Consider the following 24,810-nt stretch of genomic DNA (forward strand, 5'->3'; position numbering starts at 1 on the left):
TTTAGCTCAGGTATCATCCGATGAATCCCCTCTGCATCCCCTCCAAAACCAACAACTCTCTCCTGAGGGGCAGTGCCCAGACTGAACAACATGTGGAACAATATTCACTACTCAAAAATATAATGAGACAGAGTTTATCAAATTTAAAAAGAACCATTACTAAACCATGGCAACAGGAAGTCTTACCAATTATATGTATCTACATACCCTACTGCTCAGAACCAACAGGTTCCTACTCCTGGACTGCCGAGTACATGGACAGTTTACACTGAATGTTTCACAGTCTTTCAGATATAAATTGGAGCCAAGACCTCTTGTACTGAGATCTGACAGATTGTTACCCTGACAATAGAGGAAATCACTCACCGACAATAACTGAAAACGGAAATAACAAAACCAGCATCACATGTTCGGAGTTTAGTGAAGAACATTAACCCTGAACATTCAGCCAGTGTTTCTAACCATGAAGCTGCGATTCCAATAACGGATTTTTTACACCACCAGACCTGACACTGTGGGTTTACTGAATCCACCGCCAGTTCCAGCTGTACAGGACATTAAGCAGTGCCACATCTACAGAAATACATCAATAAAATAGTCACATTGTTGGAGATACACCCTGTGACCGCTGGAAATCAGATTGTCTTAAACCATCTAAATCTGTTACTGTTATGGAATGGTCTGTATCCATACACCTGGATCATGGGACCAACAAGAAACTTTTTCTGACAACACAAAATAATTTTACTAATCATTAAAATATAAGGTTTACATATCATTTTATCAGTTTTTACTAAAACGATAATCATTTAATTCAACTGCCATCGTGAAATTCAGAAATAGATTTACTGATAGAAAATAACTCAGTAAATCCAGCGTCAGTTCAGAATTGTAATTCACAACATGGTGCAGTTTGTCACGGAGTGCAGCTTGGAACAGAAACATAGAAGATAGGAGCAGGAGTAGGCCATTCGGCCCCTCGAGCCTGCTCTGACATTCAATGAGATCATGGCTGATCTGATCTTAACCTGAAATCTTCTATCACTCTCCATCCACCCGAGCCCATGTGGTCTCCCAGGAGAGGCGAAAAACCAGATAAATGACCCAATGGCCAATTTGGGAGAAAAAAATCTGGGAAATTCCTCTCCGACCCATCTAGGCGATCGAAACTCGTCGAGATCACTCTGTCCCTATATTTTCTACAGTACTTACCTTCTGTAAAGGCGATCTCCACCCTAGCCAGGAACAGGAATAAAACCATCTCCTGAAATCTAACAGAATTAGAACACAGTAGGATCAGAACCAGGCTACACAGCCCCTGGGCCCACTCCACTACCCACAGGGCCATGACCATTCCGAACCTAGACTCATGTCCAATTTCCTGCCCGCTCCCTGTAACCCTTAATTCCCTTTACTTCTAGGAAACTATCTATTTCTGTTTTAAATTTACTTAATGATGTAGCTTCCACAGCTTTCTGGGGCAGCAAATTCCACAAACCTACCACCCTGAGTGAAGAAGTTTCTCCTCATCAGTTTTGAAAGAGCAGCCCCTTATTCTAAGATTATGCCCCCTCGTTCTAGTTTCACCCATCATTGGGAACATCCTCACCGCATCCACCCGATCAAGCCCCTTCACAATCTTATATGTTTCAATAAGGTCGCCTCTCTTACTTCTGAACTCCAATGTGTAGAGTCCCAATCTACTCAACCTCTCCTCATATGTCCACCCCCTCATCCCCGGGATTAACTGAGTGAACCTTCTTTGTACTGACTCGAGAGCAAGTATGTCTTAAGTATGGACACCAAAACTGTATGCAGTATTCCAGGTGCGGTCTCACCAATACCTTGTACAACTGCAGCAATACCTCCCTGTTTTTGTATTCTATCCCCCTAGCAATAAAAGCCAACATTCCATTGGCCTTCTTGATCACTTGCTGCACCTGCATACTAACTTTTTGAGTTTCGTGCACCAGGACCCCCAGATCCCTTTGTACTACGGTACTTTCCAGTTTCTTACCATTAAGATAATAACTTGCTCTATGATTTTTCCTGCCAAAGTGCATAACCTCACACTTTCCAGTATTGTATTCCACCTGCCAAATCTCTGCCCACTTACTTAGCCTGTCTATGTCCCCTTGTAGGTTTTTTATGTCCTCCTCACTCACTACTTTCCCTCCCATCTTTGTATCATCTGCAAACTTTGATATGTTACACTCGGTCCCCTCCTCCAAATCGTTAATATAGATTGTGAAGAGTTGGGGACCCAGCACTGACCCCTGCGGAACACCACTAGTTACTGGTTGCCAGTCTGAGAACGAACCTTTTATCCCAACTCTCTGCTTTCTGTTAGAGAGCCAATCCTCCACCCACGCCAGAATATTACCCCCAATCCCGTGATTTTTTTTATCTTGAGCAATAATCTTGTGTGGCACCTTGTCAAATGCCTTTTGGAAGTCTAAATACACTACGTCCACTGGTTCCCCTTTATCCACCCTGTATGTTACTTCCTCAAAAAACTCAAGCAAATTTGTCAAACATGACTTCCCCTTCATGAAACCTCGAGCCTGCTCCGCCATTCAATGGGATCATGGCTGATCATCCAAATTCAGTGCCCGGTCCCTGCTTTCTCCCCATATCCCTTGATCCCTTTAGCCTTAAGAAATATATCTAACTCCTTCTTGAATATATTTAATGAATTGGCCTCCATTGCCTTCTGTGGTAGAGAATTCCACAGGTTCACCACTCTCTGGGTGAAGAAATTCCTCCTCATCTCTGTCCTAAATGGCTTACCCCTTATCCTTAGACTGTGACCCCTGGTTCTGGACTCCCCCGCCATCGGGAACATCCTTCCTGCATCTAGTCTGTCTAGTCCTGTTAGAATTTTATAAATTTCAATGAGATCCCCTCTCATTCTTCTAAACTCCAGCGAGTATAAGCCCAATCGACCCAATCTCTCCTCATACATCATTCCTGCCATCCCAGGTATCAGAAACATTGAAACATAGAAGATAGGAGTAGGCCATTCGGCCCCTTCAGCCTGGTGAATCTTCGCTGCACTCCTTCCATGGCAAGTACATCCTTCCTCAGATAAGGCGACCAAAACTGCACACAATACTCATGGTGTGGTCTCACCAAGGCCCTGTACAACTGCAGCAAGACATCCTTGTTCCTGTACTCAAACCCTCTTGCTACGAAGGCCAACATACTATTTGCCTTCTTAACCGCCTGCTGCACCTGCATGCTTACCTTCAGCGATTGGTGCACAAGGACGCCCAGGTCTCGTTGCACTTCTCCTTCTCCCAATCTATTGCCAATCAGATAATAATCAGCCACCTTGTTTTTGACACCGAAGTGGATAACCTCGCATTTATCCACGTGAAATTGCATCTGCCATGCCTCTGCCCAATCACCCAACCTGTCCAAATCATACTGGAGTTTCTCTGCATCCTCCTCACAGCACACACGTCCACCCAGGTTTGTGTCATCTGCAAACTTGGAGATATTACATCTCGTTCCCTTGTCCAGATCATTAATATATATTGTGAATAGCTGGGGTCCGAGAACTGATCCCTGGGGTACCCCACGAGTCACTGCCTGCCACTCGGAAAAAGAGCCATTTATTCCAACACTTTGCTTTCTGTCTGCCAACCAGTTATCTATCCAAGTCAATACCTTGCCCCCAATCCCATGTGCCTTAACTTTACACACTAATCTCTTATGCGGGACCTTATCGAAAGCCTTCTGAAAGTCCAAACACACCACATCCACTGGTTCTCCCTTACCTATTTAACCAGTTACATCCTCAAAAAATTCCAGTAGATTAGTCAAGCACGATTTACCTTTTTAGATCCATGTTGACTTTGTCCGATCCGGTCACTGTTTTCCAAGTGCTCTGCTATTACATCTTTTATAATGGACTCTAGCATTTTCCCCACTACCGATGTCAGGCTTATCGGTCTGTAATTCCCCGTTTTCTCTCTACCATCTTTTTTGAATAGTGGGGTAACATTAGCTACCCTCCAATCCATGGGAACTATTCCAGAGTCTATCGAATTTTGGAAGATGACCAGCAATGCATCTACTGTTTCTCGGGCCACTTCCTTAAGTACCCTAGGATGTAAATTATCAGGCCCTGGGGATTTATCGGCCTTCAATCCCGTCAATATCCCTACAAATACTGATTTCTTTCAGTTCCTCCCTCTCATTAGACCCTATGTTCCCCGACATCTCTGGGAGGTTATTTGTGTCCTGCTTTGTGAAGACGGAACCAAAGTATGTATTTAATTGGTCTGCCATTTCTTTGTTCCTCATTATAAATTCCCCTGATTCTGACTGCAAGGGACCTACACTCGACTTCACCAATCTTTTTCCTCTTCACATATCTATAAAAGCTTTTACAGTCAGTTTATATGTTCCCTGCAAGCTTACTCTCATACTCTATTTTCCCCCTCTTAATTAATCCCTTTGTCCTCCTTTGCTGAATCCTAAACTGCTCCCAACCCTCAGGTTTACTGCTTTTTCTGGCCAATTTATATGTCCTCTCCTTGGATCTTATGCTATCCCTAATTTCCCTTGTTAGCCACGGTTGAGTCAACTTTTTTTTAATTGTTATGCCAAACAGAGATGAACAAATTCTGTAGTTCATCCATGCGATTTGAATGTTTGCCATTGCCTATCCACCGTCAACCCTTTGAGTAACATTCCCCAATCAATCCTACCCAACTCGCGCCTCATACAGGTAGACTATCCTTTATCCGAAAACCTCGGGACCAGCCGTGTTTCGGTTTTCGGAGAATTTCGGATTTCGGAAGGTGGGCCGGCAGGGGTCCGCGGGGGGGGGGGGGTCGTGCGCACGACCCCCCGCCGACCCCCCCGCCGACCCCAACCCCCGCCGACTTACGGTCAGGGTCGGCGGGGGGGGGGGGTCGTGCGCACGACTTACGCTGACGCTCAGCGTAAGTCGGCGGGGGTCCGCGGGGGGGTTGGCGGGGGTCGGGGGTGTCTGCGGGGGGTCGTGCGCACGACTTACGCTGACTGAAAAAACCTTCGGTTTTTAGAGGGTTTCGGAAGTCCGGATAAAGGGTAGTCTACCTCTACCATCGTAGTTTCCTTTATTTAAATTCAGGACCCTAGTCTCCAAGTCAACTACTTCACTCTCCATCTTAATGAAGAATTCTATCATATTATGATCGCTCCGACCCAAGGGGCCTCGCACAACAAGATTGCTAATTAATCCTCATTACATAATACCCAGTCTAAGATGGCCTGATCTCTACTTGGTCCCTCAACATATTGGTCCAGGAAACCATCTTGTATACACTCCAGGAATTCCTCCTCCACAGTATTGTTACTAATTTGGTTAGCCCAATCTATATGTAGATTAAAGTCACCTGTGTTAACTGCTGTGCCCTTATTGCACGCTTCTCTAATTTCCCTTTTAATGCCATCTCCAACCTCAGCATTAATGTTTGGGGGTCTATATGACACTCCCACTAATGTTTTCTGCCCCTTGGTATTTCTCAGCTCTACCCATACAGATTCCACATCATCAGAGCTAATATCCTTCCTTACCATTGTGTTAATCCCTCTTTAACCAGCAATGCTACCCCACCTCCTTTTCCTTTTTGTCCATCTTTGCTGAATATTGAATACCCCTGGATGTTGAGTTCCCAGCCTTGGTCACCCTGGAGCCATGTTTCCGGAATCCCAATCATACATCCGTTTACCTCTATTTGCACAGCTAATTCATCCACCTTATTACGAATGCTCCTCGCATTAAGACACAAAGCCTTCAGGCTTGTTTTTTTAACCCTCTTAGACCTTTTTAGAATTATTATTTACTGTGGCCATGTTTGATTTAAACCCTTGATTTCTCTGTCTGCCACTTTTGTTTTTCTCCTTCCTGTCTTTTGCTTTTATCCTTGTTTCCCTTTCCTCTGTCTCCCTGCTCATGTTCCCAACCCCCTGCCATTTTAGTTTAAACCCTCCCCCACAGCACTAGCAAACACTCCCCCTAGGACATCGGTCCCGGCCCTGCCTAGGTGCAAACCGTCCATTTTGTACTGGTCCCACCTCCCCAGAACCGGTTCCAATGTCGCAGGAATTTGAATCCCTCCCCCTGGCACCATTCCTCTAGCCACGTATTCATCTGAAATATTCTTCTATTTCTACTCTGACTAGCACGTGGCACTGGTAGCAATCCTGAGATTACTACCTTTGAGGTCCTGTTTTTTTAATTTACCTCCTAACTCCCTATATTCAGCTTTTAGGACCTCATCCCGTTTTTTACCTATATCGTTGGTACCTATATGCACCACGACAACTGGCTGTTCACCCTCCCCTTCCAAAATATTCTGCAGCCACTCAGACATCCTTGACCCTTGCACCAGGGAGGCAACATACCATCCTGGAGTCACGTTTGTGGCCACAGAAACACCTCTGTTCCCTGTACAATAGAATCCCCTATTACTATAGCTCTCACTCTTTTTCGTCCCATCCTGTGCAGCAGAACCACCCACGGTGCCAGGAAGTTGGCTGCTGCTGCCTTCCCCTGATAAGCCATCCTCCCCAACAATATCCAAAGCGGTATATCTGTTTGAGAGGGGTATGACCACACGGGACCCCTGCACTACCTGCCTGCGCCTACTACTCTGCCTGGCCATCACCCATTCTCTTCCTGCCTGTGCAGCCTTTACCTGCAGTGTGACCAACTCCCTAAATGTACTATCCACGACGTCCTCAGCATCGTAAATGCTCCAGTATGTATCCACTCGCAGCTCCAGCGCCGCATGTGGTCTGCCAGTAGCTGCAGCTGGATACACTTCCCGCACACATGGTTGTCAGGGACACAGGAAGTGTCCCTGATTTCCCACATAGTGCAGGAAGAGCATACCATGGCACAGAGCTCTCCTGCCATGACTTACCTGTTAATTAAATCTAATTAAATTAAAAGTGAGGCAGGTATGGGGACCCAGGAGGTGGAGGAGCCTCAGCCTTTGCAATTGTCCAACAGGTTCGAGGTTCTTGCGGCCTGTATGGGTGAAAGCGGTGGCTGCAGGGTGGATGAGCAAACTGACCGTGGCACCGAGGTACAGGAAGCGATTCAAGCGGGGGGGAGTTAATAGGAAGATAGTGGTCATTGGACAGCATAGTCAGGGGGATAGATACAGTTCTCTGCAGCCAAGAGCGGGAGTCCAGACAGCTGTGTTGCCTGCCGGATGCCAGGATTCAGGACATCTGCTCTGGGCTGGAGAGGAACTTGCAGTGGGAGGGGGAGGAGCCAGTCGTCGTGGTCCATATAGGTACCAATGACACAGTTAGAACTAGGAAAGAGGTTCTGCTGAGAGACTGTGCAGCTAGGGGCTAATTCAAAAAGCAGAACCTCAAGGGTAATAATGTCTGCATTATTACCTGAGCCACGAGCAAATTGGCATAGGGTAAATAAAATTAGAGAGATGAATGCGTGGCTCACAGACTGGTGTGGGAGAAATGGGTTTTGATTCCTGGGGCACTGGCACCATACTGGGGAAAGTGGGATCTGTATCGTTGGGACGGTCTTCACCCGAACCATGCTGGGACCAGTGTTCTGGCGAGTCATATAACTAGGGCGGTAGAGAGGGTTTTAAACTAAATAGTGGGGGCAAGGGGTCAAACTTGTTGAGATGTGGTAAATCAAAGAGTGGAGACAAGGCAACAGAGAAAGGTATTAATATGGGAAATGATAAACAGACCGTGACAGGAAGGGATAGAGAGGACAAATCTAAGAGTAAATCAACAGATAAGGCTAGAGGTTACAAAAATAATAAAAGGACAAAACTAAAGGCTCTGCATCTGAATACACGTAGCATTCGAAACAAAACAGATGAACTGATAGCGCAAATAGAAATAAATAAGTCTGATCTGATCGTCATTACAGAAACATGGCTGCAGGATGACGTCGATTGGGACCTGAATATTGAAGAGTACGTGACATTTAGGGAGGACAGAAAGCTAGGAAAAGGTGGAGGGGTGGCTCTGTTAATTAATGGTATTAGCACAATAGAGAGGGATGACCTAAGTTCAGGAAACCAGGATGTAGGAGCGGTTTGGGTAGAGATGAGAAATGATAAAGGCAAGAAGTCACTTGTGGGAGTGGTGTACAGGCCCCCTAACAGTAACCACACGATAGGATAGAGTATAAAGGAAGAAATAATGGGAGCTTGTCAGAAAGGTACGGCAATAATCATGGGGGATTTAATCTACACAGAGACTGGAAAAATCATACCGGCAAAGGTAGCATAAATGAGGAGTTCATAGAATGTTTTCGGGATAGTTTCTTACAACAGCACGTTCTGGAGCCAACCAGAGAGCAGGCTATACTAGACCTGGTATTGTGCAACGAGATAGGATTAATTAATGACCTCATAGTGAAGGAGCCCCTAGGTAGCAGCGATCATAATATGATTGAATTTTACCTTCAGTTTGAGGGAGAGAAGAGTGGGTCCTAGACTAGTATTTTAAGCTTAAATAAGGGCAATTCTGAGGGCATGAAAGCAGAGCTAGCTAAAGTGAACTGGCCAATTAGGTTAAGGGATCGGTCAATAGAGTTACAGTGGCAGACATTTACGGGGATATTTCAGAATACACAGAATAGATACATTCCAAAGAGAAAGAAAATTTCCAAGGGGAGGACCCACCATCCGTGGTTAACTAAAGAAGTTAAAGAAAGTATCAAACTTAAAGAAAAAGCAGATAATTGCGCAAAGGCGGCTGGCAGCTCAGAAGATTGGACAGAATATAAAAAACAGCAGAGCATGACTAAAAGATTAATTAAGGAGAGAAAAATTAGAGTATGAGAGAAAGCTAGCTAGAAATATAAAAACAGATAGTAAGAGTTTCTATAGATATTTAAAAAGAAAAAAAAAAGTGTTAACAAAGTGAGCATTGGTCCTATAGAAAGTGAGTTTGGGGAATAATGGAAAATAAGGAGATGGGAGCTGAATTGAACAGGTATTTTGCATCGGTCTTCACTATAGAGGATTCAAGTAACATCCCAGAAATAGCTGTAAATCAGGAAATGGAAGGGAGGGAGGAACCAGTGTGTATCGGAGTCAGTCAATCAGACTCTCTCTGACCTTTCTCCCCAGTCCATCTCCAGGACCAGTGTGTATCTGAGTCAGTCAATCAGACTCTCTCTGACCTTTCTCCCCAGTCTATCTCCAGGACCAGTGTGTATCTTAGTCTATGGGACTCTCTCTGACCTTTCTCCCCAGTCCATCTCCAGGACCAGTGTGTATCTGAGTCAATGGGACTCTCTCTGACCTTTCTCCCCAGTCCATCTCCAGGACCAGTGTGTATCTGAGTCAATGGGACTCTCTGACCTTTCTCCCCAGTCCATCTCCAGGACCAGTGTGTATCTGAGTCAATGGGGCCCTCTCTGACCTTTCTCCACAGTCCATCTCCAGGACCAGTGTGTATCTGAGTCAATGGGACTCTCTGACCTTTCTCCCCAGTCCATCTCCAGGACCAGTGTGTATCTGAGTCAATGGGACCCTCTCTGACCTTTCTCCCCAGTCCATCTCCAGGACCAGTGTGTATCTGAGTCAATGGGACTCTCTCTGACCTTTCTCCCCAGTCCATCTCCAGGACCAGTGTGTATCTGAGTCAATGGGACTCTCTGACCTTTCTCCCCAGTCCATCTCCAGGACCAGTGTGTATCTGAGTCAATGGGACTCTCTCTGACCTTTCTCCCCAGTCCATCTCCAGGACCAGTGTGTATCTGAGTCAATGGGACTCTCTCTGACCTTTCTCCCCAGTCCATCTCCAGGACCAGTGTGTATCTGAGTCAATGGGACTCTCTGACCTTTCTCCCCAGTCCATCTCCAGGACCAGTGTGTATCTGAGTCAATGGGACTCTCTGACCTTTCTCCACAGTCCATCTCCAGGACCAGTGTGTATCTGAGTCAATGGGACTCTCTGACCTTTCTCCCCAGTCCATCTCCAGGACCAGTGTGTATCTGAGTCAATGGGACTCTCTGACCTTTCTCCCCAGTCCATCTCCAGGACCAGTGTGTATCTGAGTCAATGGGACACTCTCTGACCTTTCTCCCCAGTCTATCTCCAGGACCAGTGTGTATCTGAGTCAATGGGACTCTCTCTGACCTTTCTCCACAGTCCATCTCCAGGACCAGTGTGTATCGGAGTCAATGGGACTCTCTCTGACCTTTCTCCCCAGTCTATCTCCAGGACCAGTGTGTATCTGAGTCAATGGGACTTCCTCTTACCTTTTTTCCCCGGTCGATCTCTGGAAGCTCTTTGAATCGGAAGGGTTCTCTCTGGTTGGTGCTCTCACAATCCTGTGTTGGTTCACCTGCTGTCGTTCCTCAGTCTACAATCCCTGTTTACTCTCGGCTGTGAACCTTTCTCAATCACTCAGTCTTTCACCGGGAGATCTAATTATGGCAGGACTGAAAATAACAACATGAAGAGTGTGAAGTAATGTAATGTAGACTTTTCTTCTGCTTAATAAAAATAAAAGTTTGGGTCCAAGTGCTTCTGTCTGATTTTTGTCCCTTTTCTCAGATCCCCGCCATGGCTTCCAGCAAATCACACTGCCTGATCTCACGGGGCCCATCCTCCCCGGGTTACACACTGTCTGATCTCACTGGGCCCATCCTCCCCGGGTTACACACTGACTGATCTCACGGGGCCCATCCTCCCCGGGTTACACACTGTCTGATCTCACTGGGCCCATCCTCCCCGGGTTACACACTGTCTGATCTCACTGGGCCCATCCTCCCCGGGTGACACACTGTCTGATCTCACTGGGCCCATCCTCCCCGGGTTACACACTGTCTGATCTCACTGGGTCCATCCTCCCCGGGTTACACACTGTCTGATCTCACTGGGCCCATCCTCCCCGGGTTACACACTGTCTGATCTCACTGGGCCCATCCTCCCCGGGTTACACACTGTCTGATCTCACTGGGCCCATCCTCCCCGGGTTACACACTGTCTGATCTCACTGGGCCCATCCTCCCCGGGTTACACACTGTCTGATCTCACTGGGCCCATCCTCCCCGGGTTACACACTGTCTGATCTCACTGGGCCCATCCTCCCCGGGTTACACACTGTCTGATCTCACTGGGCCCATCCTCCCCGGGTTACACACTGTCTGATCTCACTGGGCCCATCCTCCCCGGGTTACACACTGTCTGATCGCACTGGACCCATCCTCCCCGGGTTACACACTGTCTGATCTCACTGGGCCCATCCTCCCCGGGTTACACACTGTCTGATCTCACTGGGCCCATCCTCCCCGGGTTACACACTGTCTGATCTCACTGGGCCCATCCTCCCCGGGTTACACACTGTCTGATCTCACTGGGCCCATCCTCCCCGGGTTACACACTGTCTGATCTCACTGGGCCCATCCTCCCCGGGTTACACACTGTCTGATCTCACTGGGCCCATCCTCCCCGGGTTACACACTGTCTGATCTCACTGGGCCCATCCTCCCCGGGTTACACACTGTCTGATCTCACTGGGCCCATCCTCCCCGGGTTACACACCGTCTGATCTCACTGGGCCCATCCTCCCCGGGTTACACACCGTCTGATCTCACTGGGCCCATCCTCCCCGGGTTACACACCGTCTGATCTCACTGGGCCCACCCTCCCTGGGTTACACACCGTCTGATCTCACTGGGCCCACCCTCCCCGGGTTACACACCGTCTGATCTCACTGGGCCCACCCTCCCCGGGTTACACACCGTCTGATCTCACTGGGCCCATCCTCCCCGGGTTACACACCGTCTGATCTCACTGGGCCCATCCTCCCCGGGTTACACACCGTCTGATCTCACTGGGCCCATCCTCCCCGGGTTACACACCGTCTGATCTCACTGGGCCCATCCTCCCCGGGTTACACACCGTCTGATCTCACTGGGCCCATCCTCCCCGGGTTACACACCGTCTGATCTCACTGGGCCCATCCTCCCCGGGTTACACACCGTCTGATCTCACTGGGCCCATCCTCCCCGGGTTACACACCGTCTGATCTCACTGGGCCCATCCTCCCCGGGTTACACACCGTCTGATCTCACTGGGCCCATCCTCCCCGGGTTACACACCGTCTGATCTCACTGGGCCCATCCTCCCCGGGTTACACACTGCCTGATCTCACTGGGCCCATCCTCCCCGGGTTACACACTGCCTGATCTCACTGGGCCCATCCTCCCCGAGTTACACACTGTCTGATCTCACTGGGCCCATCCTCCCCGGGTTACACACTGTCTGATCTCACTGGGCCCATCCTCCCCGGGTTACACACTGTCTGATCTCACTGGGCCCATCCTCCCCGGGTTACACACTGCCTGATCTCACTGGGCCCATCCTCCCCGAGTTACACACTGTCTGATCTCACTGGGCCCATCCTCCCCGGGTTACACACTGTCTGATCTCACTGGGCCCATCCTCCCCGGGTTACACACTGTCTGATCTCACTGGGCCCATCCTCCCCGGGTTACACACTGTCTGATCTCACTGGGCCCATCCTCCCCGGGTTACACACTGTCTGATCTCACTGGGCCCATCCTCCCCGGGTTACACACTGTCTGATCTCACTGGGCCCATCCTCCCCGGGTTACACACTGTCTGATCTCACTGGGCCCATCCTCCCCGGGTTACACACTGTCTGATCACACTGGGCCCATCCTCCCCGGGTTACACACTGTCTGATCTCACTGGGCCCATCCTCCCCGGGTTACACACTGTCTGATCTCACTGGGCCCATCCTCCCCGGGTTACACACTGTCTGATCTCACTGGGCCCATCCTCCCCGGGTTACACACTGTCTGATCTCACTGGGCCCATCCTCCCCGGGTTACACACTGTCTGATCTCACTGGGCCCATCCTCCCCGGGTTACAGACTGTCTGATCTCACTGGGCCCATCCTCCCCGGGTTACACACGGTCTGATCTCACTGGGCCCATCCTCCCCGGGTTACACACTGTCTGATCTCACTGGGCCCATCCTCCCCGGGTTACACACTGTCTGATCTCACTGGGCCCATCCTCCCCGGGTTACACACTGTCTGATCTCACTGGGCCCATCCTCCCCGGGTTACACACTTTCTGATCTCACTGGGCCCATCCTCCCCGGGTTACACACTGTCTGATCTCACTGGGCCCATCCTCCCCGGGTTACACACTGTCTGATCTCACTGGGCCCATCCTCCCCGGGTTACACACTGTCTGATCTCACTGGGCCCATCCTCCCCGGGTTACACACTGTCTGATCTCACTGGGCCCACCCTCCCCGGGTTACACACTGTCTGATCTCACTGGGCCCACCCTCCCCGGGTTACACACTGTCTGATCTCACTGGGCCCATCCTCCCCGGGTTACACACTGTCTGATCTCACTGGGCCCATCCTCCCCGGGTTACACACTGTCTGATCTCACTGGGCCCATCCTCTCCGGGTTACACACTGTCTGATCTCACTGGGCCCATCCTCCCCGGGTTACACACTGTCTGATCTCACTGGGCCCATCCTCCCCGGGTTACACACGGTCTGATCTCACTGGGCCCATCCTCCCCGGGTTACACACGGTCTGATCTCACTGGGCCCATCCTCCCCGGGTTACACACTGTCTGATCTCACTGGGCCCATCCTCCCCGGGTTACACACTGTCTGATCTCACTGGGCCCATCCTCCCCGGGTTACACACTGTCTGATCTCACTGGGCCCATCCTCCCCGGGTTACACACTGTCTGATCTCACTGGGCCCATCCTCCCCCGGGTTACACACTGTCTGATCTCACTGGGCCCATCCTCCCCGGGTTACACACTGTCTGATCTCACTGGGCCCATCCTCCCCCGGGTTACACACTGTCTGATCTCACTGGGCCCATCCTCCCCGGGTTACACACTGTCTGATCTCACTGGGCCCATCCTCCCCGGGTTACACACTGCCTGATCTCACTGGGCCCATCCTCCCCGGGTTACACACTGTCTGATCTCAGTGGGCCCATCCTCCCCGGGTTACACACTGTCTGATCTCACTGGGCCCATCCTCCCCGGGTTACACACTGTCTGATCTCACTGGGTCCATCCTCCCCGGGTTACACACTGTCTGATTGATACGCTTATCAATTACTTCATAAAAGGTGATGAGTCGAAGAAGAGATGATGAGTCGAAAGAAGAGATGAATAAGGCTTTTATTAGCTAAGAAGAGACCATGCTTCTTCGTGAGTGACTGAACAAGTCTGAACGAAACCCACACAGTGGTGGGTGGAGTCAGCTGAGGCATGCCTCCATACACAGCGCCACCCAGAGGTGGCAATATACAATACAGTGGTTTACCACATTCACCCCTTGTTTAATGTGAAGTCCGGCGGGGTGAAGGGTACTACAAGTTAAGTCTATCAGGAGGCCTTGTCTGACGTCCTGATCGTCGTGGTGGCGGCGGTGGTGTTGCAGCATCCGACGTCGGGTCTGGTGTCTGGGTGGTTGGCGAAGATTCCTGGGGCTTTGGCATGCCGTCTGCAGGGGTTGGGTTGGGAGGGGTGGTGGGGGATAACAGTGGTAAGGGGGATAACGGTGGTAAGGGCGATAACGGTGGTAATTCAGGGGTACCCGAGGGTGCGAGATCTCGTATGGAGACCGTGTCCTCCCGCCCGTCTGGGTATGTCACCCAGGCATACTGGGGGTTGGCGTGTAGGAGGTGCACCCACTCGACCAGGGGGTCCGTTTTATGCGTCCTCACGTGCCTCCGCAGTAGGACGGGCCCAGGAGAAGTCAACCATGCCGGTAGCGAGGTTCCCGATGTAGACTTCCGGGGGAAAACGAACATTTTCTCATGAGGGGTCGCATTAGTGGCAGTACAAAGCAGTGACCGAATGGAGTGAAGCGCTGCAGGGAGGACCTCCTGCCAGCGGGAGGTCGGAAGGCCCTTAGATTTTAGTGCTAAGAGGACTGCCTTCCAAACCGTCGCGTTCTCCCTTTCCACCTGGCCGTTCGCCCGGGGGTTGTAACTGGTGGTCCTGCTCGTGGCGATACCTCTTGTTAGCAGGTACTGCCGAAGTTCGTCGCTCATGAACGATGAGCCCCTGTCGCTATGTATATAGCTGGGGAACCCGAACAGAGCGAAGATGTCATTCAGACACTTGATGACCGTGGTACTGGTCATGTCTGGGCAAGGGATGGCAAAGGGGAAACGGGAGTACTCATCAACTATGTTGAGGAAGTACACATTGCGGTCAGCGGAGGGGAGGGGCCCTTTAAAATCGACGCTCAGGCGTTCGAAGGGGCGGGTGGCCTTGATCAGGCTTGCTCTGTCCAGCCTATAGAAGTGCGGTTTGCACTCGGCGCAGATTTGGCAGCTCTTGGTCATGGTCCTGACCTCCTCGATGGAGTAGGGCAGGTTACGGGATTTGATAAAATGGAAAAACCTGGTGACCCCCGGGTGGCAGAGGTCATTGTGGAGGGACTGCAGCCTATCACTCTGCGCGTTGGCGCATGTACCACGTGATAGGGCATCTGGGGGCTCATTGAGTTTCCCTGGCCGATACAAGATATCATAATTGTAGGTGGAGAGTTCGATTCTCCACCTCAAGATCTTGTCGTTCTTGATTTTACCCCTCTGCTTATTATTAAACATAAAAGCTACTGAACGCTGGTCAGTGAGCAGGGTAAATCGTTTCCCGGCCAGGTAATGCCTCCAGTGACGCACCGCTTCTACAATAGCCTGGGCCTCCTTTTCGACGGAGGAGTGTCTCGTCTCGGGGCCCTGGAGGGTCCTTGAGAAAAAGGCCACGGGTCTGCCCGCCTGGTTAAGGGTCGCGGCTAGGGCGAAGTCGGAGGCATCGCTCTCCACTTGGAAGGGGATGGACTCATCCACCGCGTGCATTGCGGCCTTCGCGATATCGTTCTTGATAAGAGTGAAGGCTGCACACGCCTCTGGTGTCAGGGGGAAGGAGGTGGCTTTGATGAGGGGCCTGGCTTTGTCTGCATAGAGGGGCACCCACTGGGCGTAGTAGGAGAAAAACCCCAGGCATCTCTTCAGTGCTTTTTGGCAGTGGGGAAGGGGTAGCTCCATTAGGGGGCGCATTCTGTCGGGGTCGGGCCCGATGACTCCGTTCTCCACCACGCAGCCGAGGATGGCCAGGCGCTTGGTGTGAAACATACATTTTTCCTTATTGTACGTTAGGTTCAGCCATTGGGCCGTACGGAGGAAATTTGATAGATTAACGTCGTGGTCCTGCTGGTCGTGGCCGCAGATGGTGACGTTATCCAAATAGGGGAAGGTTGCCCGCAGCGCGTTCTGGTCAACCATTCGGTCCATCTCCCTTTGGAAGACCGAAACCCCGTTGGTGACGCCGAAGGGGACCCTAAGGAAGTGGTAGAGGCGGCCGTTTGCCTCGAAGGCAGTATACTGGCGGTCCTCATGGCGGATGGGCAGCTGGTGGTACGCTGACTTAAGGTCGATGGTGGAGAATACTTTGTATTGCGCAATCTGATTGACCATATCAGATATGCGAGGGAGGGGGTACGCGTCCAGCTGGGTGTACCGGTTTATGGTTTGGCTGTAGTCGATTACCATGCGGCGTTTTGCAGTGGTTTTAACGACTACAACCTGGGCTCGCCAGGGGCTAGTGCTACCTTCGATAATGCCCTCCTTCAAGAGCCGCTCCACCTCGGAGCTGATAAAAGCTCTGTCCCCGGCACTGTACCGCCTGCTTTTGGTAGCGATGGGTTTACAGTCGCGGGTGAGGTTAGCGAACAGGGGAGGGGGGGTGACTTTTAATGTGGAAAGGCTGCAGGTGGTTTGCAGCGGGCGATTTAAAAGTTGTTGGTTGCAGACTGTGAGTGGGGGGAGGGGTCCACCGTATGCTAGTGTGACACTCTTAAGGTGGCACTGAAAATCCAACCCTAGCAGGACGGCAGCGCAAAGACGGGGCAGGACTAGCAGTTTAAATTTTTGATATTCAGTGCCCCCTACTGACAGGGTCACCACACAGTAGCCGCTGATGTCCATTGACTGGGACTTGGACGCCATAGAAATGCGATGGTGCGTTGGCAGAATCGTGAGGGAGTGGCTACGTACCGTGTCGGGGTGGACGAAACTCTCTGTGCTCCCGCTGTCGATCAGGCAACTGGTGGCGCGGCCGTTTACCGCGATATCCATCATGGAGCTGGATAGATGGTGAGGGAGGGCTTGATCCAGCGTCACGGAGGCCAGTATGTGGCTTAGTGAGTCACTATAGTCATCCGCCGAGACGGTGGTCGGTTCCGGTGACGAAATGGCGGTTGAGTGCGTTGGATACGATGGCGGCGGATGCCATGCGGCCGGGGGTACACAAAATGGCGGATAAGATGGCTGCTCCCACGGCCCGCACGCTGCGCTGCTGGCTGGCTTCCCCTTGCAGGCGTTAGCGTAATGGCCTTTCTTCCCGCAGCCCGAGCAGGTAGCTGTCTTAGCTGGGCAGTGCGCTCTGGGATGTTTTAACTGGCCACAGAAATAGCATTTTTGGGCCTGGTTACTGGGCATCGAAGCAGTTCTTACCAGAGGCTGCTGTCTCGGTTGGGTCGCTGCAGCGGTTGGTGCCGGGGGCGGCGGTCCCGTGTCCCACGGTTTCGATTGCCATGTCTCGGCGCCGTTACGGGGGTATGCCTCGAGGTTTCGGTGGGTCTCCTCTAACGAGAGCGCAAGGGCAATGGCCGTCTTCAGGTCGGGTTCCTTGCTTTCTAGCAGTCTCTGCCGGGTGTGGTCTGACTGGAGGCCCCTGACGAAGGCATCACAGGCGAGTCCCTGCGCGTGCTCCACAGCCGTTACCGCTTTACAATCGCAGTCTCTGCAGAGTGCCAGTAGCGCCCGTGCAAATGCCCCTACCGATTCTCCCGGTTGCTGCCTGCGGGATCCCAAGAGGTGTCGGGCGTAAATTGTGTTCACTGGGCGCGTATATTGCCCTTTTAGTAGCTCGAGGGCCGCCACGTACGTATTAGAGTCCCGGATTAGCATATATACTTGATGGCTCACCTGGGCGGTCAAAATTTTCAGTTTGTGATCCTCCTCTGTAACCTGTGAGATTGCGAGGAAGGATTCAAAGCAGCTCAACCAGTGTTCAAACTTGGCTGATGCACCCACATCTTGAGGGTCGAGGTCCAGGCGTGGTGGTCTGAGGGCTCTCAGCAATGTCTGCTGTATCCGTTGCTGTTGTTGCTCCTCAGGTGTCGCCATTTAAATTTTAGCTAATAAAATTGATACGCTTATCAATTACTTCATAAAAGGTGATGAGTCGAAGAAGAGATGATGAGTCGAAAGAAGAGATGAATAAGGCTTTTATTAGCTAAGAAGAGACCATGCTTCTTCGTGAGTGACTGAACAAGTCTGAACGAAACCCACACAGTGGTGGGTGGAGTCAGCTGAGGCATGCCTCCATACACAGCGCCACCCAGAGGTGGCAATATACAATACAGTGGTTTACCACACTGATCTCACTGGGCCCATCCTCCCTGGGTTACACACTGTCTGATCTCACTGGGCCCATCCTTCCCGGGTTACACACTGTCTGATCTCACTGGGCCCATCCTTCCCGGGTTACACACTGTCTGATCTCACTGGGCCCATCCTCCCCGGGTTACACACTGTCTGATCTCACTGGGCCCATCCTCCCCGGGTTACACACTGTCTGATCTCAGTGGGCCCATCCTCCCCGGGTTACACACTGCCTGATCTCACTGGGCCCATCCTCCCCGGGTTACACACTGTCTGATCTCACTGGGCCCATCCTCCCCGGGTTACACACTGTCTGATCTCACTGGGCCCATCCTCCCCGGGTTACACACTGTCTGATCTCACTGGGCCCATCCTCCCCGGGTTACACACTGTCTGATCTCAGTGGGCCCATCCTCCCCGGGTTACACACTGTCTGATCACACTGGGCCCATCCTCCCCGGGTTACACACTGTCTGATCTCACTGGGCCCATCCTCCCCGGGTTACACACTGTCTGATCTCACTGGGCCCATCCTCCCCGGGTTACACACTGTCTGATCTCAGTGGGCCCATCCTCCCCAGGTTACACACTGTCTGATCTCACTGGGCCCATCCTCCCCAGGTTACACACTGTCTGATCTCACTGGGCCCATCCCCCCCGGGTTACACACTGTCTGATCTCACTGGGCCCATCCTCCCCGGGTTACACACTGTCTGATCTCACTGGGCCCATCCTCCCCGGGTTACACACTGTCTGATCTCACTGGGCCCATCCTCCCCAGGTTACACACTGTCTGATCTCACTGGGCCCATCCTCCCCGGGTTACACACTGTCTGATCTCACTGGGCCCATCCTCCCCGGGTTACACACTGTCTGATCTCACTGGGCCCATCCTCCCCGGGTTACACACTGTCTGATCTCACTGGGCCCATCCTCCCCGGGTTACACACTGTCTGATCTCACTGGGCCCATCCTCCCCGGGTTACACACGGTCTGATCTCACTGGGCCCATCCTCCCCGGGTTACACACGGTCTGATCTCACTGGGCCCATCCTCCCCAGGTTACACACTGTCTGATCTCACTGGGCCCATCCTCCCCGGGTTACACACTGTCTGATCTCACTGGGCCCATCCTCCCCGGGTTACACACTGTCTGATCTCACTGGGCCCATCCTCCCCGGGTTACACACGGTCTGATCTCACTGGGCCCATCCTCCCCGGGTTACACACTGATCTCACTGGGCCCATCCTCCCCGGGTTACACACTGTCTGATCTCACTGGGCCCATCCTCCCCGGGTTACACACTGTCTGATCTCACTGGGCCCATCCTCCCCAGGTTACACACTGTCTGATCTCACTGGGCCCATCCTCCCCGGGTTACACACTGTCTGATCTCACTGGGCCCATCCTCCCCGGGTTACACAATAATACAATGCAATACAAATCGCTTTATTGGCATGATAAGGTACATCTTATGTTGCCAAAGCATCAAAATACATTTATGGTTGAACACATAAACGCGGTTCCATTCATAGTGTATAAACAGGTATATCCCTGAGTTTATAAATATATTTTCGCCTTGTTTATATATATTCTTGTCTTAGTTTACTGGTTGTCCCTCTGTTCATGGCAAGCTGTAACATAGTGTGCCGCCAGTGTTACACAGCTTCTCTCCTCCCCCAGTAGGAATGGGAGTTTTTGGTTGTCAGTCAGATTTCTGAATTCAGGGCATATTTGTGAGAATTTTTGATAGAAATTCTCTCTGATGCCCTGATATTTTCCACAGGCTGTGAGGAAGTGCATCTCTGTCTCAACTACTCCCTGACTGCAGTGAGAGCATATCCTGTCTTCTCTTGGCAGCCTGGTCTGCCTGTGTCTGCCTTTTTCGATCGCTAGGCTATGTTCGCTAAGTCTGTACCTTGTCAAGGTTCTTCTCAGTTTGTTATCCTTTACCATGGTCAGGTAATCAGCTATGTTGTATTGTCTGTTTAGGGCCAAGTAGCAATTGAGTTTGCTTTGGGTTTTTGTTGTTTCTGCCCAATATGACAGATATTTTTCCTTTTGCTTAGCGACGATTGTGTTGGGTCGAATTCTTTGTGTTACCCTGTCACTGTCCTGGGGCTGGTTATTGTTAGTATTGTTAGACACACTGTCTGATCTCACTGGGCCCATCCTCCCCGGGTTACACACTGTCTGATCTCACTGGGCCCCACACTCCGACCCAAGATTGCCTGAGAGGCCGGCGCTGCTGTAAATGCCGGAGATTCTCTGATCTACACTCACCGCACCATCCGCCGCTCCTCAGTCCCGCCGCCATTTTATCTCCTTCCTCAAACCGGAGCCTCATCCAGGGACTGCGAGCAGCACCGAGCATGCGTACTGCGGCCACACAGCGCGCGCTTAAAGCCTCTCACGGAGTCCGTCTCTTCTATTGGCTGCGACTAGTAGATTGACAGCTTGCACCCACCAATCGCAGCCCGCAACGCCTCGGTGTCCGGTTGAAAGATCGACGTCAGCGCCGGGGTCACGTGGCTCCTGATCGGCCGTTCAACCGCCACAGCGCGCGGGTGACGTCATAGCCCAGGTCCTCCTTCCCCAGATGGCCGCCGCTGCTGCTGCTGCTCGCTCTCGCTCTCGCTCTCGCTCTCCCTCTCCCTCTCCCTCTCCCTCTCCCTCTCCCTCTCCCCCGCTGGGCGGGCTCCTCTCTAACTCTGTTCCTTCGGGCTGCGGCTTTTATAGCAGCCGCCGGCCCAGCCGAACCTTCTGATTGGCTGAAAACCCGCAAATCTCTGCCTCTGATTGGCGCGTTTTTCAATCCGTTCCAACCTCGGACACCAACGAAAAAGGCGGCTTATCGAATAAGAGCTCGTCTGTGAATCAGACTCGTTATTGTTAAAGTGATGGCCCTCTGTGGGACTGAATATTAACCAGTTATTACAATCATTGCATCTGTGGGACTGAACAATGATTATTATTGTTAAAATTATTGCATCTGTGGGATTGAATAATAATCATTATTGTTAAAATCATTGCATCTGTGGGACTGAATATTAACCAGTTATTAAAATCATTGCATCTGTGGGACTGAATAATAATCATTATTGTTAAAATCATTGCATCTGTGGGATTGAATAATCATTTTAATTAAAATTATAGCGTCTGTGGGACTGAATAATCATTAAAATGGCATCTGTGAGACTGAATAATTCATTATTAAATTTGAATTATGGCAAATTGATCCTTTAAAATTACTGGTTCCTGAATTGACAGATTTAATTTCATTTTAGCTTTTCAGCGACCCGCTTATAAATGAGTGCTTTGTACAAAACAGGGCAGTGACAATGCATCATTTTGTTATATATTTGTTAAATTTCAATCTATTTTAAATTAACGACATACTGTATTACAAAAACACAACAGCAAAATCTGAACATACGACAAAAAAATGAAAGTGAGGGTCAAATAAAGAAAGGATGATAAAACATTTTTTTAAAGAGTTTCATTCTTTATGCTGTCCATATTTCAAATGTCATTAGTCAAATGAAAATAAATAGTCCCTTCTGGATCTCGTGAGTTAGCCTTTGGGTTGAGTTTTTAAGGTGGGAGGAACGAGAGGCTTTATTTGCAGCTGGTGTATTTGGTGACTGCTTTCGTCCCCTCCGAGACGGCGTGCTTGGCCAGTTCCCCCGGGCAGCAGGAGGCGGACGGCGGTCTGGATCTCCCGGGAGGAGATGGTCTGGCATTTGGTGTAATGGATCAGGCGGGAGGCCTCGCAGGACTCTGAGTGATTGATAGGGAATAAGGCGGACGTCAACCCTTTATATCAGAGGGGAGAAGAAGCTCTCCTGGTTTACCCTTACTGAAGTGCCAAACAACGGTCTGAAGCCAAGAGGTTAAGGCTTATAACTCAAGGCTTTATATTAAGTAAGACCATAACATAATATTAACACAGGGCAACCATCATTCATCACCGACCCAGCCCTTATGAGTACAACCCAGCTCTTATAAGTAAGACTCACACCAATCCAGAGGGGCCGGGCTAGGGAAGAGTGTGGTAAACCACTGTTTGTATTCCTGTTTGTCCTGTTTGTATTCCACTGTGTACATGCCTGGACATGCCTCGGCTGACTCCTCCCACAGGTCCTAGTATAAAGGTGACTGCTCCCCAGCCCTTTGTATTTCTGGACCGGTCGACCACGCGAGGCAGACCTCCATTCTGTTGTTAATAAAAGCCTTTAGTTACTCTTCTAACTCTCAGTCTTTTATGAGTAATTGATAGCGCATCAAAGAGCATTAGTGATTACACCTGTAAAACATTCCAGACATTAACAAGTACAACACAACAGCCAATACAAATGCCAGAACACAAATGCCAGAACACAGAGTTATTTCATCACATTCACCCCCTGCTATAGATTCAGTCTGTCAGGAGGTCTAATAGTCCTCTGGGAATGACGTATCTCTTGCTGAGGCTCCTCCCAGGGTACTAACTCTGGTTCATTCAAAGTCCCAGAATGATAAGTGTTTTCCACACTGAGAGTTTGTGTCTCTAAAGGTCCAATACCATGATTAAAAACTCTACTCTCAGAGTCAAACTCTTTTTGAGCTCCAGCAGGTGCAAGATCTTTAATAGAGACCGTATCCTCTCGCCCATCCGGATATTGAATGTACACATACTGGGGATTAGCATGGAGGAGTTGTACTTCCTCCACCAGTGGATCAGCCTTGTGGCCTCTCACATGTCTGCGCAACAGCACAGGGCCCGTGGTCATCAACCATGTGGGTAACGATACTCCATTGGTAGCTTTTCTTGGAAAGCTAAACATCCTTTCATGAGGGGTGGCATTCGTCGCTGTACACAAAAGAGACCTTATGGAATGCAGCACGTCTGGCAGGACATCCTGCCAGCGAGAGGTCGGCAGGCCTCGCGACTTCAGAGACAGTATGATAGCCTTTCACACTGTCGCATTTTCTTTCTCGACCTGCCCATTACCACGAGGGTTATAGCTGGTAGTTCTACTCGTTGCAATCCCTTTCGATAGCAAAAACTGTCGCAATTCTTCACTCATAAAGGCAGAACCCCTATCACTATGTATATAGTTAGGCATGCCAAACAAAGAAAACAGTTGGCAGAGGCATTTAATTACAACAGCACTGGTCACATCCGGACAGGGGATAACAAAAGGGAACCGAGAGTACTCGTCTATAATATTAAGAAAATAGACATTACGGTCGCTCGATGGAAGGGGACCTTTAAAATCGAGACTCAAACGCTCAAATGGTCGAGTTGCTTTAATAAGATGAGCTGGCTCGGACGGCTTATAGAAGCGGGGTTTGCATTCAGCACAAACACGACAGGTTCTGGTCATTGTCCGGACCTCCTCAATAGAGTAGTGTAGATTGTGAGACTTAATGAAGTGGTTCATTCTGGTAACCCCAGGGTGGCAGAGTGCGTCGTGGAGACTTTGAAGCTTATCTATACCCAGACTAGCACATACTCCTCGTGACAAAGCATCCGATGGCTCATTGAATACTCCAGGCCTGTACTGAATATCATAGTCATATGTTGACAGTTCTATTCGCCATCTTAAAATCTTATCATTTTTGATCTTGCCTCTCTGCTTAGTATTGAACATAAAGGCCACAAATCGCTGGTCAGTAATGAACGTAAAACGTCGGCCAGCGAGATAATGCCTCCAATACCTGGCTGCTTCAATAATTGCCTGTGCCTCCTTTTCCACTGAAGAATGTCGAATTTCTGGTCCTTGCAATGTACGAGAGAAGAAAGCTACTGGTCTACCAGCTTGGTTAAGAGTTGCTGCCAATGCAAAATCAGATGCATCACTTTCCACTTGAAAAGGGATCTTCTCATCCACGGCACATACCACTGCCTTCTCAATGTCCCGTTTGATATTAAAAAAAGCCTCCTGAGCTTCCACCGACAGTGGTAAAGACGTCGACTTAATAAGAGGTCGGACTTTATCTGAGTAGTTAGCCACCCACTGGGCATAGTACGAGAAGAATCCCAGACACCTTCTTAAAGCTTTTACAGTGTGAGGTAAAGGTAATTCCTTAAGTGGGCGTTGTGGCGTACCGATCACAGAAAGGACACAATCCGCTTTTCGGTCCGCAGACTATAAATCAGGCGTTATGCCTTTAAGAAGGATCACACCTTTAAGAAACTCGATCTGCAACATAGTTAAGCCCAGAGCGGGGGAGGAGCAGTCGAAGCTGTGGACTGATGAAAGGCAGTCGGACTTGGTGTAGTCTCTGACGCCATTTTTGTGTTCAAAATGCAGTCTCAACAATTAAACCTTTTCTGTTGAAC

General features: G+C 50.3%; 1 protein-coding gene across 1 annotated transcript in view; it reads right to left on the reverse strand.

Annotated features, from left to right (window-relative positions):
- LOC147083150 (NACHT, LRR and PYD domains-containing protein 3-like) overlaps nt 1-21,070 on the reverse strand; it is a 133,286-nt gene extending 112,216 nt beyond the window's left edge. The window contains exons 1-2 of the mRNA XM_085980236.1: nt 20,766-21,070; nt 10,263-10,445 (exon numbers count right to left, since the gene is read on the reverse strand). The gene's annotated coding sequence lies outside the window, so the exon portion shown is untranslated. The remainder of the gene's footprint in view (nt 1-10,262; nt 10,446-20,765) is intronic.
- Nucleotides 21,071-24,810: the final 3,740 nt, after the last annotated feature.

The sequence above is a fragment of the Somniosus microcephalus genome, unplaced genomic scaffold (genome assembly GCF_052327205.1).
Source record: "Somniosus microcephalus isolate GS21.2 unplaced genomic scaffold, FLI_Smic_1.0 scaffold71, whole genome shotgun sequence".
NCBI classification, from domain to species: Eukaryota; Metazoa; Chordata; class Chondrichthyes; order Squaliformes; family Somniosidae; genus Somniosus; species Somniosus microcephalus.